The following is a 12829-nucleotide window of genomic DNA, read 5'->3' on the forward strand; positions in this document are numbered from 1 at the left end:
GGGCCATGAGTTCAATCCCCAGAAAGATAAGCATCCATCTAGTTCCCTAAAACTCTAAATGACACTCTCAGACCATACCCAACTCCCTGGCTGGACACAAATCTGTTCTGAGAACTTCTATCTCAGTATAGTGACAGAGGTCCTATATAACATATAGCTCAGCCCAGCCAGTGTCCTGAATTAAACATACCATGAGAAGGGACAAAAGGTGTCCACATGCTGTGAACAGCAGGTCACTACGGTCCATAAAAGGTAAATACTTCCACCTCTCATCCATGAGCGACTGACTTAAGGAATTGACTTCTACCCCAAAGGCTCCAAAACCTGAGGACTCTAGTCCCTTATTTAAAACAGCAGTGTTTGCACAAAGCCCATCCATGCCCTCCCACAAAAACACTTAATGATCTCTAAGTGACTTACAACTAACACAATGTAAATGCAACAGTTGTTATACTGTAGTTTAGAAGATGACAAAAATAAACCACCTGTCCAAGTTAATCACAGCTGTAATGTATAAAGATCCTGTAACTACAGACTATATAGCTCAAGATTTCCCTGCCCATAGCTAGGAGTGCCAGACCTGTTCCCTCCTTTCCTTCGAGCCCCACACAGGCCCCCAAGGCACTTCTCACAATAATCCCCAGGGGCTCCCACTTCTGTGATTCCACCTGTCCTAAACGTCTCAGCAGGACCTACCTAAGGAAGCAAGCAGCAGTCAAAGATGAGACAGGTTGTCCTGTAACTTGCCCTAAGGGGTACCAAGTTCCCTTGCCAGACACTTTATTATTCAAACTGTTCTTTAATAAGAATATCAAAAACTTCATATCTTGCCTGTGAAAAGACAGTGGCACAGTGTGTCACTGCTACATGGAATCAGACACAAAAAGCAGTGAGGTGAGCATCCCATTGAGGTCTTTATTACTAACACTGTGACCTTAGAGCTCCCGAGAGAAGCAGATTGACCCCAGTGTCCTTGCCTGCTCAGCCTCAAGAAACTGAAGGGTTAATAGACAAAGCTGGTGGAACACATCTGTAAGCCCAGCTACTCAAGATCTCAGATACAAGGACCTAGATTCAAGGGATTCCTAGTCAAAGTAAGGCACTGTCTCAACATAAAAAGTAAAGAGAGGGTCAGGGATGTAGCTCAGTGCTAGAGTGTTTGCCCAGTATATGCAAAGACGGAGGTTCAATCCCCAGAATGGGAGGAAAATAATAAGATGAGGAGGAAAGGGATGGTGGCCAAGACACACTGATGACCCATGTGTGTGTGTGTGTGTGTGTGTGTGTGTGTGTGTGTGTGTGTGTGTGTTTAGTTGGAGTTAAGCTGTGGATGATCGCAAGCAAACTACATGTTCCATGTGCCTCATGCCAGACCAGTGTGCCTGGCCACCAAAGAATACTGAAGTCCTGAAAAGAGGGGGAAGGCAATGCACAGAGAAACTAATATTCTATAAGGAGGATGGTGTGTAGATAAATATGCAAGTGTACCTCCTCTTCATGCTCAAGCAAAGCAGATGGGGTCACACAATGATGGAGAAGTTGAGGTTGCATGCCACACCCAATGCTATATACAGGTCAGCTAAAGACCAGGAAAAGCCTTCAGAGGGAGAGGACAAGCCCAGCCAAGCCAGACCAGGAGAAAAAAGTTAATAGGCAGGGGACACAAGCAAAAGAAGCTGGGACTAGTGTAAAAACAGCCTGGCCAGCAATCATTCAGTCTACCACAAGATGATCTGTCTAATGGTCTGGACCTATGTGACTTTTATAATTAAAACAAGCCTTGCTAACACAAAATGGAAAAACAAACAACCCCTAAATGACCCTCAAGGTATCGTTTAGCTCCTAAATATGCCTTAAGCATACCTGATCCAGGCCCTAGGCATGTCAGTTCTGACATCACCCAAGAAGTCTGAGAAAAGGTGTGTTTTCCCTAAGAACTGTGGCCCATTTCAACCCATCAATTTCCAAAGCACCAGGTTCATAATTGCTCTTCTCAAAAAATTCTAAGTAAGGAGTACATCTTCAGCTCTTTACAGGCATGGACAAGAACATGTACGCCTATTGCTTGCTAAAGACCAAACACAGCTTATAATGTTGGGCATTTAAGTAACAGGTCTGCAGAAGTGTCTAGAACCCACGAGGATGCCGTGGCCAAGGCTGTGGGTGAGGGAGACTCAGCCAACTCTCATTCCACATAAGCCAAACAAGACAAACTGTTTAACTGAGGTATTTTTATTTTCGGTAAAGGAATTTAATCTATACTGGTACAGCAAAAGATTCGTAGAGGTGTCTACTGGTTTTCTCCTAACAGATAAAGACTGACCCTTCTTTACAGTGACCCCACATTTGGGCTGAAAGGGGACCAACACAGTGAGAATCTCCTTCAGGTTTACCTGCCACAGAGCAGAGCCAGAACAGACAAACCGGCAACCAGCAGGAAAACCATCATGAGCATTGACAGACTTGATAAATGGCATTCCATCACAGCCAGAGCACACTAGTTGGGCCACCAGTCCAGGATGACGGGTCCTTCAAAGGATGGTTACATTTAGCACAGACATGAAATGTTCTACCTACAAGCCAAAGGCCAGAGATGACCAGGAAAGCACATGGGGGCTGGGGGGCGGGGGGGGGGGAGGGAGGCAAAGACTCTGCCTACAGGATACAGAGGGGCACAAACCCTGAAGGTCCCCTAATCTTCTTGCTGGTGAAAAACAGATGAATTTTATTCCAGAACGAACTACCCTGATTTCCTTGAGGTTTTAGAACTAAAGCTGCTGTTAAAACAAGTAGCACCCCTGGGCAGGTGCTCTTGTGTTGTAGAGGAAAGCAGGCTGGAAAGGTCATGGGAACAGCCCATCAAGTACTGTTCCTCAACAGCCTTTGCTTCAGTTCCTGCTTCCAGGTTCCTGCCTTGAGTTCTTGTCTTGACTTCCCTCAATGACAGATTGTAACCCTTAAATTTATTCAGGCATACTGAATCCAGGTTTTGGTATGTGAAAAGCTTAGTCCTCAATCAGATGTTGGGGGTAGTGGAATGCCTAAAAGGTAGTTTTAGGGAAAGGTCAAAGAGATTGAAGGTGCTTCCCTCAGAGGGAATTGCATTATTCTCGTGAAGTCTGAGATTAGCTCTGTAGCACTGAGTTGCTTTCAGTGAGCCTGGCTCCTCCCAAACCTGGTTTCCTGGTTTCCCTGTATATCCTCCCAGTCACATGGCATCACCTGCCATGCTATCATGACTAGCCAACCAACCTCAGACTTTCAACCTCCTAAGTTAAGGTAAGTAAGCCTTTTTTCTTAATAAAGCACCTAGCATCAGACATTTCATTGTAAAATAGAAAACAGACTAAGACAGTCCCCACTAGGTAATCCCTAAGGTTGACATCAACATTTCTAAAGACATTAGGTGGAGCAGGAGACAACTCAACTGCTAACTCAAATCTGTGGGAGAGGCCATCCAGCTTCCTAGACTGGCACAACTTTGACTTTCAAACGTTAAGAGATTAAGAAAGCCAAGGGAAATGATCCTCACTAACTAACTGCTCGGGGGCAGGTAAGACAGGACATCTCAGTCTGGAAGGCAGACCACAACATTCACAGTGACTTTACTGCCATTTCCTTCCATTTCCACAAAGCAATACTTATCACTTTAAAGAAACCCCGCCCGCCATCCTGGAGGAGTTGGCTGTAAGCATACCCAGGACATAAGTCCATTTTGCTTAGCCAGCAGATTAGGCAGAGAGCAAGGGGGAACTCAGAAAGATGTGGAAACCATGCTGCAGAGTTGTCACTTTCTCTAACTCTCTAACTCGCCCGCAAGTCTCAACAAAGCAATTTTCGCCCGCAAGTCAACAAAGCAATTTCCACCATCATGTCTAAAAAACTGCAGCCCTGCCACCACCACCGCCTTCCACTGGAGCCACTGATGATCAGGGGCACACCATTGTCTTCTCTGTCCATCAGGGCTGCCACCAGACAGCGTATCTGGCAAGCTGAGTTGTTTCTCAGTTCTGAGGCTGAAGGAACTAGACAGCTCCATGTCTGGTAGTCACATCCTAGTTTACAAACCAGCACCTTCTCTCTGTATAACACAATGGGCAAAGGGATGAGAGAGTGAATCCATTCACTGGGACTTCAAACACAAGCTTCAAACACCTCCCAAAGATTTCCCTCCTAACACCATCACCCTGCAACTAGACTCCCAACATCTGGACTGCAGAGTGACAAACTCTTAGCTACACAGTCATCACACACTGCCTGGCAACTGTTTTTCTTCATGGTCAATAGCTTCTAGGCACAGAAACTATAGAAATGACATTATTCAACATCCATTTCAACATGACAGAGGCCATGAAGAATAAGGATGAACATCAGAACTTATATCCAAACTCCACAGTAAACCAGCATGCATGAAACCTACCATTCCGAGCCAGGAGTGATGGCACAAGACGTTAATGTTAGCACTAAGGAGGCAGAAACAGGTAGATCTCTGAGTACAAGGCCAGCCTGGTCTACAGAGCAAGTTCCAGGATAGCCAGGGCTACACAGAGGAAACCCTGTCTCAAAAGACAAAACAAACAAAACAAAAATCAAAACCCACTGTTCTGTATAGTTAATATGTACTAACTGAAAGAAAAGGTGTTATTTCCTTTGGGTCTGTTAACATGTACAAAGTTATGAGGAAATGAGCATATAAAAAATATCTAAATATTTATAACTCTTAGGACCCAAGTAAATGTAGTATCTAAAAAGCAAAGACCTTAATACTAAAATTTTCACTTTAAAGGTTATTCAAACAATCTATAATAATTACTATTCTACGTTTATCTTCTAACCAGAAACTTAAAGTATGCTTTTGTTTCTAATACATACAAAATATGCTTAGTTAAAATAACACCATATAAAAGGCAAAAGCTGAACTGAACAAATGAGAAGGGTAATTTAATTTATGAGTTGAAATGAATTAAAGAATTGAAGGAAGACAAGCCATTGAGGCCCACTGAGTCTGCTCATGGTAGAGTGAATGGATGTGTGGAATCACCATGTGGCAGGTCAGTGCTATGTCACAAGTCCAGGAGACCCCTCATGCTGGTCTTCCCAGGTCAGTTCCACCTTTTGTACAGTTGAAGAAATGAATGCCTCAATCCAAACAGAGGAACCCACAAAGCGAAATCTCTACTAGGAATTACTGTGTGCATGAGTGTACACTTTAGTCCAATGTAAAGGTTGCATTATAAATGCAACACAATTATCCTTCTGTTCCCCTCCCCAACCTGCACCATGCTCAAGCGACTTCCCTTTTCCATGTGCCTAGCAAAAGGTCAAGCATGGCTCGCAGAACATAAAACCCTTCTTCCAGGGCCCAATCTGGCTTGTGAAAGTGAAGACTACAGAATGCTGGGAAAAGGATGACGTTACAATATTCTGGCAGATAAAACCTGTACAAAGAAATTAACATGAAGCAGCCTTTTGCTATGATGTGGATATGGTTTAAATATGTTGCCCAAAACTGAACCTCTTCATTGTGAGGTATTGATGAGAGGGGAGGAGGGGATGGTACAGGACAGGAGACCCCTTACTTTGACCATAGCGTTTAGAGGTTAGGATCACTGAGAGGTAATTAGTAAGAACCATGATCAGTCATCCAGCTGCAACCCTATGACTGAACCTTGATTACTTTCTAACCTCATTAAGACAAGAGGACACATGACAGACACACACACACACACACACCAACATGCAATGTTCTGATTTTACACCCAAGACCACCCTGAAATTTCTAGAGCTCTTGAGACAGGACAAACTTTTATTATTCTGTTATTAGCAATAGGAAACAGAGCAAGACATCCTTAAATTAATAGAGTACCCTGGGTTTGGATCCTTTTTGTCTCCAGAAGAGATTCTAACACATACATTTATTATCAATATTTAGGACGAATTAGTCTTATTACACAAAGCTGGTATCTGAAGGCAAATTAAATCCTAAGTTTCAAAGGATATGGTCTCAGACCAAATTCTTGAAGCTCTTGGGCTTTTTAAAGTTTTTCCAAAACCATAACCTGATGCACACATTCATCAAGTCCCAGCCTAGGGAGGCACACAGGGGCACCAGGTAAGGGTGACCATGACTGACAGTCACTGCATCATCCATCACCTGTGACAAGGGTATCACTTGTTATGTTGGTAAATCCCACTGGACTCTGCCTAGTGGGTCTCTTTCTAGTCACTGCCTTGGCCCTTCCCTTGGTTCCCTGGCAATAATCAGGGTGGGCGTGTTCCAGGAAGCAGACAGGAGACTGCCTCAGAGTGGTAGCTACTGAACTAGGGCAAAGATGCCCCTCCACAAGGGGTAGACTATCAAACAGAAGAGGACAGTCTTGGCCTCTGCTGAATATATGTGCGTCTAGGCTCTAGATGGAAGCCATATGCCACTACACACAATGGGAAGGAGCAGCCGGCCTATTAGAGGCAACAATAGCGTTACTAGGTTTCACCAGGTTCCTGAAACCCACTTCAGCCCTAGGACACTGAGCCACCAAGGCCTGTCAGGAGCCATGTTTTCAGCTTAGACAGGCTTAGACAGGTTCGTCTTCTGTATCATTAGCATATTTCCCATAGCTCGATGACACTGACCCATAAAATGATAGGCAATCTATCCACTCCTACCAGATGTCAAACATCAGGTCCACCCACACTTAAAAGAATCTGAGTGCCAGGTGTGGGCTGGTATCAGGACCTCACAGACAACTCTCCATATGGCTGAAGCTGAGGGCCTGAAAGCTGTATTTCTCAGAGCCTTGTCAGCTGGATTCTGGCTGGGGGCTTTGCCAGAGGCCCTGATGTGATCTTCGAAGACAACAGGAGAAAGCCTTGCTTCCGTTCCCCACCTCCACTCATCGCCAAGAACTGCAGGTTCCTGTGGAGGAGAATCCAGGCAGCAGCTGTACCCAGTGAGCCAGGGCTTCTACTTGGTGACAGCAGCAGTAAGCCAGGCTGAAAGCAGGCTCTGGGAATCCCCTTCCTTGTTCTGAGCTCCAGCTACAGGCAGCTCTCTTACTTTCTGATCTTTGCTTCCCCCCAGCCCTTCACAGTTTCATAACCAGCCCCTGTACTCGACTCTGCCTGCACAAAATATCTACAAAGCTTCTGCTTACTAATGAAGGCCAGGGGAGTGAGGCAGAGGTCGTCTGAGAAATGAAGCTACAAGTGATGATTCATATTTAGTCAAAATAGAAAGAAACCCGGGGGCTGTGCCATTCCTCAAAGAGTTGCTGGGGCATGACTTCAAACCATCCCTAGAGCCTGAGCAGAAGCTGGCCCTGCTGGGACAGCTAGGCTGGAACCAACTGGGCCAACTGGAAGAGGAAGGCAGCTGGGTAGCCTGCTCCACCACTAGCTAGAGAAGACAATTCACCAGTTTCTTTTTCTGGTCATGTCAAAATGCCCTCAGGTAGGCCAGAAGATAACCCAAGGCAGACTGCAGCAGTCATCCATGAGCAGGTGGTACCTACCACACCAGAAGCAGAACTTGGTGAGCAGCCATTCCGTTCTGTTAGTCTCCATAACAAAGGCCTGCCTACACCCCAAACCTCCACAAGCTGCTGTAATGTCATGATATCTTATAGTTGTGGAAATGGGCAAAAGAAGGAAGATGTAGGTGTCACAGTGGGACAGAAACTAGAACCCGAACCAGGGAGACGCACAGGAAGTAGAAGCTGATAGATGTCAACCCTACCCAGCAAAGTGAGCCCCGATGATCACTGGAGAAAACCCAGGCCTGCCACAAGCGCATCTGAAGGACAGTGCCACACCCAAGTAGGGCAAAAGAAACACCCAAGTACAAGCCAGTGCCTCTCTGGGCAGCTGTAGCCAGCTTTACGTCTTGCACTGCTCATTCTCTGGTTCTGAGTAACCAAAAGGAAGTCTGGAACCAGCAGGCTGTAAGTTCTCATTTACACATAAGAAGATAAGCATTATTTGTAGGTACGTAGGTATACACACACACACACACACACACACACACACACACACACACACACACACGGCTCAATGTAGCTGAGACAACCTGGACCCTGAAGTGTGATGCTTCTGTGGTAACAGCCGAGAGGGTCAGAAGAGAAGGAGATGGGGGGGGACTAATTTTCAAACTGTTTAATTAGCTGATTCACTTACTTAGAAGGCAGCATGAAAAAGCTCTCTTGTTGATAGCAGAATCTGCTTAAGGTAAGCTATAAAACAACTGAAAAGACGACAAGAAAAAAGAAGGCACTACATGGCACTAGGGAAAAATAAGAAAATCATAGGGGGAAATAGCTATGTTCAGACAAAACCAATTTGCAATTAAATCATAAAAATGGCATCTGGCTACAGATGGTTCCAAAAAATTATCCTGCATATGGGTCTAGAATGTGCTTAGATAACATGGAATGAACAGAAACCAAAGAAGGAGCCGGGATCAGAGATAAAGGTGGCCACAGCTCTGCCCTGCTTCTGCCGGATACAAGGCACAGAACAATTTAACATTTCCAGCAATTATGAAAAAGGGAAAAACACATTTAAAAAAAATAGTCAAACTCTCATCAAGGAAGCAGCCGCATGCCACACCCATAGGAATAAACACTAGACGAATATGTAAACCCACCTCTCAAAATCTGTCACAACCATTTTTTAGAAAACCAAGTTAGTACCACATGACAGGGTACTCGTTTCTAAACAAGCCCACGTGGTAATGCTCTTAGAAAGCGGTTTTGTTTTTGTTTTTCCCAATCGCACTCCATGTGAAACTTCTTGGGCCACACTTCTTTCATCATATGTACAATCAGGAAGGGTGGCTTTAGAGATGACCACACAGAGATATTCTCTAATGTCTTCATGGAGTCTCTAGATTCAGGATACACTCTCCCACCAGAACACAATCCCAAAATGCCCAAGTCCCTTATAATAAAATGGTACAGTATTTGTAAAGAACATGTACATGCTCTCCATATTATTACAGTGTAATTAATGCTATGTAGATATCATATGAGAATACATCCTTTAAGGAATTATGACAAGAAAAAGGTCTCAAGTACACATAGAAGCAATTGTGTTAGATCTAACTACACTGTCGAGGTCATAATATTTTCCATCTGAAGCTGCCTGAATCTGGAATCCAGAAACATGGTCCATACTATAGGCTACTTTCCAGAGGAAAAGGAGAGACTTCTTGTTTGAAGAACCACACGTAGCAGGTACCATGGTATTAGTTTAATTGCCTGTTGCTCTAAGAAAATACCCTGACAAAAGCTTCTTAAGGGAGAAAGGTTTTATTTGGCTCAGAATTCCTCATTACCATCTATCACTGAGAGAAGTCACGGAGGCAAGCACCTGAAGCAGCTGGTCATATCACATGCAGAGTCCAAAGCAGAAAGCAAGGAGTCAACGCGTGCATCATAGTGCAGTTTGTTTCCCTTTTTATTTAGTCCAAAGCCCAGCCCATGAAAATGGTACCACCCACATCCAGGGTGGGTCTTCTTCCTACCTCAATTAACTCAATTAAGAAAATCCCTCACAGCAGGCCCACTAGTCACGCTAATCTAGACATTTCCTCATTGAGACTGCTCAGGTGATTCACACTGCGTCAGCCACCACACCGCTGTAGCAGTTGTATTCAAACTGGTTACCTGCCCCAGAGGCTCCAGGGACAGGGCAGGGTAACACAGAGGTGAGACAGAGTAAACACTCCTGGGTGTTTACTCAATGGCCTGAGGAAAACAGAAACTCCTCACTTGGGTGAGAAGGCAGATCTGCTTAGAGCAGGGAACAATTCGCTGGTGAAGAAATGAAATGGAAGGAAAGCTTATTAAGAAGAAAGGCCTTGTACTAACTGAAAGGAAGGGGAAGTCCCACACATGGGACCTGGAGATGACAGCAAAGGCAGCCAGGAAAATGCCAGAAGGTAGGATTAGGAGTCTGGCATGCAGGAGAGGGCAAGGAAGACGCAGGCTCCAGGCTAATGTTTCTGTCACTGTCCTTTGCATCTCCTCCATACTGATGACTGTATGCTAAGCGGATAGTGGCAATGCAAGCCCTGATTCAGTACGGCTCGGTGCCCTGGCCAGTCCCAATGCTGGGGAGAGGGAACGCAGACAGGAGACATTAGGTCACTCTGGAAAAGTTGATATGAGACATGGTCCCTAGCTAGAGATGAAGTCTAAGTAGGATTGCAGTGAAATAATGAACAACGCTGTGTCCCAGGGAGAAACACAACCAACGTCAGCTTTCTACTTATTAAACACAGGCAGATGATAGGATCCCCTGTTATGCACGAAAGAGCTGGGTGTGTTCTCCTCTGGGACTAAGTATGCAAGCTCACCTTGGAGCTGAGTCTTGAGGAGGTCAAAGTCAACAGTCCAAGTAAGGCTTTGGTTTCCAAACTAAGGGTTAAAGAGAACGAGCATTTTCGAGAGGTTCTGGGAGGCTCCTGGGAAGATATCAGAATGAATCACTCGGCCTCCCAAGGCACCACATCCATCCTTAACAGCATCTGCCTGCATGCCTCTCCTTTGCCTCCAGTAGAGGGAATGCAAAGGGCGATCTTACAAGCCAAAGTTCCCCAAAACTAGGAGGTGAGGGAGTTTCCAGATATTTCAGAAGCCTAAACTGAGGGAAGGGGGACTGGTAGGTAGCCCTGAGAGCGCCCACCAACAGGGTAAGTCGAAGCCCCGGGGGCTTCTGGGAACAGCTGTAGGGAAAATATAGATTTGAATGACAAGTGGGCCCAAGAGAGGGAAGACAGCCTTGAGACCAAGACTTTGACTTTGGGCAGAAGAAAATGGCTACGTATCATGTTTTTTCTAGAAAGGCTTATGGACTCCAAGAAAGCTTCAACTGCCTCCTTTTGAGAAATATTGGCTTTAAAAAAAAATCCTTTCTTTTAGTCATAACAAAATACTGATCTCTACCTAAGGGACATAATAAGGGTGAAAGCACTCGTCCAGGGTCTGTCCGAACCAGGCCCACGTTTCTTATTAGAAAGAATAAGAGGTGTAAAAGGACAGACTCATGGTCAAGACCAAGTCCCCAGGCTGCTTCTTAGAATGACTTCCTTCAATAGCTGAACTACTTTAAAAGGCCAAAAACTCTCCCAAAAATATTTTTCTCAACCTGCCAAATATCTCCATATTTAAAATAATGAAAACTAATTCAGGAGCCAAGGAAATGGCTTGGTGGGTAAAATATCTGCTGAGCAGAAGGGGCTGACTTACATCCTGGCACCCAGGGGAGCCAGCCAGGCATGATGGGAGCCTGAAGTCCCAGTGTAGGAGAAAGCACAGGGATGGGAGGATCCTGGGGACTTGATGGTCAACTGGTCTAGCCAATCACTGACACCCTATGGAGAGCAAAATTCGAAGACATCTGACATGAATTTGGCCTCCACTGGGCATACACAGGCATGCACACTCACCCAGGACAGACGGACGAACGGACGGACAGACAGACATGCTGCGTGCGCACACACACCCCACTAGTAAAAACTGAATTTACTTCTGCTGTCCACATCCCAGACACTCTTGCCTGCTGTGATATTACATGCAGTCTAATTCTGAGTCATGTCAGGACTGTTTTACAGGTCCTTGGCCTTTCTGAAGTAGATCCTACAGCCTCCTGCTTCCACTGACACTAGTCTAAATACCATCATTTACACAAGTACACTCACATACAGTGTAAGTTTCGGGGCCTCTTCATTACAAAAAGAAAAAAGAAAAAAAAAAAAAAAAAAAAAAGAACCACACTATGTATTTTACCCACTAACAAAGTAGAAGCCAGGTGTAAACACCATCCTTCATAAGGTTCTCCACCTTAGAAGGAGGTCCCAAGTGTGCCTCTTCCGGAGGCTGTGAGACGCTCAGAGGCCATTTCAGCCATCCTCTTCAGTTTTAAAGAGTCTGTACAAAGCCATGTTCAGAATATGAAATGCTTAAACCTCTCAAACATCCCTCTAGCAGCCGTGTTCCACTTAGTTCCACAGAGGTTCTTTGCCAGTCTCTTCTATTCTGACACTATTCCTGTGAAAACCTTAAATAAGTAAGGCTCTGCACGAGGCCCTGTTCTGCTTGTCTTGTTCTGGGTTTGTTCTATGGCACTACGGCTGGACCCCGGGACCTCGCGTAAGTTAAACAAATGTTCTGCCCAGCCTTGTCCATATTCTAACTATCCATCTACAGAACTGCTCTCCTAGAGAAAGTAACTGAAACATCGAGAAACAATCTACATGATACAGGTGGACTAAAGAAGGCAAGATCTGAGCCAGAGCTCGGGCTCCAGAATCTTGAATGCAGCTTCAAATAAACATTAAAACTCCAAGTGGGTCCCCAGCTTAGTGATTGAGCTTTCTTATCCAGATATACCCATGGCCCCCGCTTCTATTCCCAACATGAGAGGGGAGGGGAATGCATGCAAAAGCATCACCCAAAGCAAAGAGAGGCTAAAGACAACACAGAGGACTTAAACCCCTCTGTTACACTAATGTTACCAGAACACATCCTATCCACCAAAGCTGGCTAGATAAGGCCAAGCAGTCTCTCAGTTCCACAGCTCTAAGGCTATCTATCAGACAAGCTCCCACGCCAGTCTGATCTGCCCAGCGTCCACAAGGACAGTGGGCAGGGTGGAGAGTTTCAGCTACATAACCTATTTCTCAGAAAACCCACAGGGAAACTTATCTTCCACAGCTCAGTTATTCTTCAGCAAGTTACTGTGAGCACAGTCACAATGCTACATTTAAAGATCCCTAGTAATGTTACTATATTTTCCTGCATTTGCTTCCTCAAAACCAAGATGTGGGGAG

At 45.1% G+C, this 12829-nt stretch overlaps 1 protein-coding gene across 1 annotated transcript in view; it reads right to left on the bottom strand.

Moving 5' to 3' along the window:
• The window catches only part of Nck2 (NCK adaptor protein 2), a 120920-nt gene that overhangs the window by 83771 nt on the left and 24320 nt on the right, over positions 1 to 12829 (bottom strand). The gene's annotated exons all lie outside the window — the stretch shown is intronic.

This window comes from Arvicanthis niloticus, chromosome 17, assembly GCF_011762505.2.
Source record: "Arvicanthis niloticus isolate mArvNil1 chromosome 17, mArvNil1.pat.X, whole genome shotgun sequence".
NCBI classification, from domain to species: Eukaryota; Metazoa; Chordata; class Mammalia; order Rodentia; family Muridae; genus Arvicanthis; species Arvicanthis niloticus.